Genomic DNA, 5,650 nt, shown 5'->3' with positions numbered 1-5,650 from the left:
TGCTCCTGGTTGCAAACCCCCCCCCTCCCCTCTGCCCGCTGCTCTTTTTTTCTCCGGTGCGCCGAGCCACGGTCCGCTCGGGACCACGAGGCCCCGGAGCAGCAGCGGAAGGAAATAAAAGTGCGTCCGGACCGAACGGCGAGTCAACTTGTCGAACGGGCTCTTTATTTACTTTATTACAGGCTCCGCTAACGGTATCGGTCGCATCTGCGTCGCTCGTTCCTTTTCTCCCTGTCCTTTTCTCCCCTCCCTCTAACCACTCGTCGGGCTGCTCCTTTTGCAAATTCTTCTATCGATTCCACCGTCCGTGCTGGACGGACGCGCGGCTGGGAACGAGTTCGATAATTGCGCGTCTTAAGTGGTCTCGATGCAAAGTGGTGGAAGAAAGAGAGCACTGAGAGAGAGAGAGAGAGAGAGAGAGAGGGATGGAGGATCTCTGCTCTTTTCGTCGGACGCTGGATGGATCGTGTTAGATGAATATTTAATATACACGGGACCGTAACAAGAACCTCTGTTGCTACGCCATGTTAAAAGTATTTTTAATTGCCGCGGCAAAGAAACTCGGTTACCAGCCGAGGCGAGCGTTTGACACAGGCCACGTAGATGAGAAATTCAGATGACCGCTTTCGCATTTCTCCGTGATGGACTCGCGATCGACCGGAACGTGTTTAATGGACGTCGTTGGCTACCAGCACCAATTCACTCGATTTCGATCGTGTCGCGTGATTTTTCAAAAGGAGATGGCATGGCCGCGTGTTTGCATTCTTCTTGCAGTCTCGAATATTTGACCCTTTGCACTCGACTGTCTCTTCCGAGGGGACATCGTACTTAAATCTAGCCAATAGCTCGGCTAAAACTTTCTCTTTTTATAATTTGCTGATAATTGTAACGAACTTATAAATGTACATTTAGCGTTGCACGATGCGATGTATATAATAGTGTAATATCTGAACTGACGCCTAGAATGAAAGTTATATACAACAACGTGAGATGAACAAAAGAATTTCAGATGAGGTAATTTCTAAAGACAAGTCCCGAGTCAATTGACACTCAATGATTCACATAAACTGGATTTCTATTGCTTCTTACGAAAATTTAAAAAAATGACGGAGGATATTATTTTTTCCAAAGATTAAAATTATTTAGGTATCATTAACTCTTGTATTATATATTATATTACTCTAGCAAGTCCGCAACGCACGTGGATGATTGCTTTAAATTATATATACGAGAAATACATATTAAAAAGACACAATGAACAAAATTTCGTTACGATTATTTCCAATGCTGTGTCATTTTACTTGAAGCGATGATGCTTGGTAAATAAATTGCTGACGATGCAGAAAAAAGTTCGTCGAGGGCAAAGGGTTAGACTACCGGCTAAACTTGGGATAACAAAGACTAACAAGCCAACCAGCTAAGCAAACAAATCTGCTTATCAAACGAATGAAGCGTTTGAAAAGCGAACAATAAAACGAACGAAAGGCAAGTCTCTCATTTTAACGAAATAGATGGTCAGACGCGGACGTAACATCAATTTCCTTGATACTCGAACAAACGGAGCTCGGTTGAAAAGAGAGACAATCGCGAGCCTTCGACGCCAGCGATTATTCCGAATATCAGACAATGGTGCAGCACATTTTCGTTCTCGCGTCGTTCCCTTTTTACTCTCGTATCCGCGGACGTATTGCGCGGAACGAGACGTATCCCGCGTTGAAAAGAAGTTTCATCTTCTTTTCAGGCTGGCGCGTGAATCAATACGCCGGGTGGCAGTTTCATTTCAATGAGAATCTTCCTCGATCCTTTTGTCCGTGCCAGCGATTGGGCAAACGGCGGCGGCGGCGGCTGCGGCGGCTAGAAAATACGGAAACTCGAGAGGCGAGAATAATCGTCTGCTGGCATTTGCGAAAGCTCTCAATCGTAGCCAGGGGCAAACGCGCGCGGGTCTTGAAAAACAACGCCGCGACAGTTACAAATAACTTTTACACGGACGTTCCGATTGAAATTCAAATTCCAGCCTCGCACTCTGTCTTCCAGCCGGCATTGTCTAAGCCGCTTAGGCGCGGCGATAACTCACGCGCTCGGCGCAACGAGGCTCACGCTCCACGCTCGAATTTATCGGCGCGCTAAACACCTTTTCAGACGTTTAGAGAACGTGCTCTCCTCACGAATACGTATGGTACGCGTCACGCGTCACAGACTTGAAATGAATCCTTGGTTTCAAAAACCAGCGGCGAAAATGCTACGACAAAATCGATTCGTTCTTCGTTTTATTATGATAGTAAAAATCACGTTTGAAAGGAGTAGAGCCAATCAATTCTAACCCTCTCAAACAAACGTATTTTTTTTTTTATCATCTATCGGTAATTTATTTACGAAGCATCACTTCGTAAATGAAATGACATAACATTGGAAATAATCATTCGAATAGCATTCGACGCGAAATTTTGTTGAAAATTCTATCTTTCCAACATGTGATCCATCGCTCAAATTTGAAGCAATCATCAACGTGCGTTGTGGGTTTGCCAGAACAGGTATAATATAGAATAGTTCTACTCTGTGGAAAAATAATATCCTCCACCATTTTTTAAACTTTCGTAAAAAGCAATAAGAAGTCTAGTTTATGCAAATTATTTCGAATTATTGAGCGTCAATTGGCTCAGGACTGTGTTCAAAAATCTCTTCAATCTGAAATTCTTTTGTTCTTCTCACGTCGTTATTATAGCTTTCGTTCTGGGCGTCTGTTATACATCGCATCGTCAAATATATATACGTTCATTATAATTATCAACAAATTATATTACGGTCGTTTTTCCTCAATTTTAATAAATACTGTCGTCTAGTGACAGTAATTTAACTTGATATAACATAACCTATATTCTAGTTAAATATGTTGACATTTAGTACGTCTAACATAATCTAGTGGCGATAATTTAATTTATTATAACATAACCTATATTCTAGTTCAATATATTGACATTTAGGTAAATTTTGAAAAAATTTGAGTGAACCTTATAAAAATGGAGGAACAAAGTGTGGATAAATTTCATGTTAGACATTTGATGCTTTGTGAGTTTCGAAAGCGCAACAATACCACTAACGCCACAAATACCATTAATGCTGTTTATCCTGGTGCCTTGGATACGAGGGAAAACATGTCAGCATTAGTTTAGAAAATTTAAGAACACTGATTTCAATCTTCTCCACGGTGTGAAATCTTTTGTAAGATCTGTTTGCTTTTACTTCAAAATCACCGTCATTTCACAAAAAGAAAATACAGAAAGTTTGTCAGAGAGATGGACAAAGATTGTCCAACAACGATAGAGATGATATCATAGATCAAAATTATTATTGATTCTTAAATAAAATAAAATTTTGTATCAAAAGGTATCAAAAAAAACGTTACTTATGCGTACCCCTATTGAGAAAAACAAGTCCGAGCTGTTGGCTAGATTCAAGTATAGGCTGGCCACTGAAAGACTAAAGGATTTGAAAAAGTCATAACTTGTTCATTTTCAATCTTTTTTATTGTCTTTTTTTTGTAAGTTATAGAGCATCCCTTGGAGATTAAAATGGCTACGTATGATTTCCAGCAACGAGTAAATAAAATAAATAAAATGACAAAAAACTTAAAGAAACGTGTGTTTGTAAAAGTTATTTATATCATTCAGTCTTTCAGTGACCACCCTGTACAATGTACTCTCGTACTCTCTCTGTAATTTTATGATAGGTTTTAATATTCGCAAAGTGCGCGCAACTATCGTCGCCGAAAAGGAGTATATCGCAAGTCAGGGCGAACGCGCTTCGTTACGTCGTGACATCGTCAGCCATCAACGATCCCGTAGAAAAAATGCGAGGAAACAAATCCTGGGGAGAGACAATGGACATTGGCGCGGTCATGCCGGCCGTTTATAAACAAAATATTGCGGTGATCAGTTGGCGCGAACGAGTCGACGTTCGGCGCTACGGCCGACCACCATAAATTTATTCCCATTGGTCACGGTCCAGAACGTCCCGTGCAGAAAGGAAACGCATTAACAACGAAGCTATCCCCCCCTCTTATTATTGTCTTAAGGTGTCTCGAACGTGATCGGTCGGAAGAGAACGGAGTGAAACGAGCCGGGGCCACGCGGAGGAGAAGAAGAAGCAGAAGAGGAAGAAGAAGAAGAAGAAGAAGAAGAAGACGCAGACGCGTCCCGCTCGACAGAGACGGAAACGGTGTGTTTCGCGCGTAGGAGCCAACAATTTATTGCCCATCGGACGTCGTAGTTGCACAAGACGATGCGTACGTAGGCTTGAAAGGTCTACGAAACGGTCGGGTCATTACTTTCGGTGATTACCGTCATTCTTTGATTAGGAGCCCTTTTCAATCTCTCTTCCACCGCCATGATCCTTTTCTCTCTCTCTCAGAGCTAGCCGTAGTCGAATTCCACGCCACTTTTAAGGGGATAACGTTGGGGAATGAGCCGCAAAACGAGGAGAACGAAAGAAAGAAAGAAAGAAAGAAGTAGGAGGAGGAGCATTTCGAAATTCGTGGCGATAATTTATACGAAAAGGTAGAGAGGGCCTAGAGCGTGCGGCAGTGCCGGGGCCCTTCGTCACGATAAGATTGGATCGTCAGGGGCCTCTACACGAGGCCTCTATCTAAGTACCGGGTAACAGGGCCTCACATATAGAAATAGAGGTAGATACTTATTCGCCGGATAGAATCGACGTTTCCTTGTGTCTCAAAATTCGATTTACGATCGAGTCTTATCTATCGAAGCAAATCCACGCGGACGATACCGACCGATACGTGCGTGAGTGAGCGAGAGAGATCGTAGTTTTCAAGGAAGCCATTCCTCGAAGAAGGGGGAGGGGGGGGGGGGCAGAGGGACTCAGTTCGTATCGCGTATGGGCTCCTTCCCAAAAGTTGGCGCTAATGGGACCCCCGTTCCAATTTCGATTTCCGATATCTACAGCCACGCTCGAAGATTCCGTGTCGTCGGATGCCGTGGCGTTGTAAAAGTTTGATTCGCCTTCTGCGAGCTTGGAAGCTCGGACCGGTTGCGACGAAGGTGAATTCTTACGGAGGGGAGGACTGTTACGCGGGCCAGTTCTCATTTTTACATCTGTCAATAAATGATACGTGCAACGAACGTTGAGTGAATCTTGATTTATCGTGACAGCGGGAGAAAGTCGATCTTTCGTCAATCGTATGGCGCACCTAATAAACCAAACAAGCCCTCCAATTAATCTCTCTCTCTCTCGTTTTCCATACAGAAATTCAATGGGAAATGGCAGCGATACGGGGATAATTCGGTATTTGGAGCTCCTCTTTTCAAGTTTGCTATCGGTGATCCCGTTGACAGTACAATGTGTGGAAGAGACAGAGAGAAGGAGAAAGGGGCAGAGTCGACCCTGCGAGGCGTTTTAGTCGAACAAAAGGATCCGAGCCCTTATAGGCAGGAAAGCTCGGACGTCGTTTCATAAAGATACGGATTTATCGGCAGACCAGGCGAAAGGATTTCGCCTGCCGACGACAAAAATACGAGCCTTTAGCTTCAACACCTTGCCGCGTAACATCGCGATTCAAAAGTGTCGCGCATAACCCAGACTCGGACACGGTCATTCGAAAATTAAGTTCCATCACGCGAGAGTCGACCGCCAT

Source organism: Frieseomelitta varia, unplaced genomic scaffold (genome assembly GCF_011392965.1).
Source record: "Frieseomelitta varia isolate USP_RPSP 00005682 unplaced genomic scaffold, Fvar_1.2 scaffold_823, whole genome shotgun sequence".
In the NCBI taxonomy this organism is placed as follows: domain Eukaryota; kingdom Metazoa; phylum Arthropoda; class Insecta; order Hymenoptera; family Apidae; genus Frieseomelitta; species Frieseomelitta varia.
The sequence above is the reverse complement of the archived record's forward strand: the minus strand, read 5'-3'. Positions refer to the sequence as shown.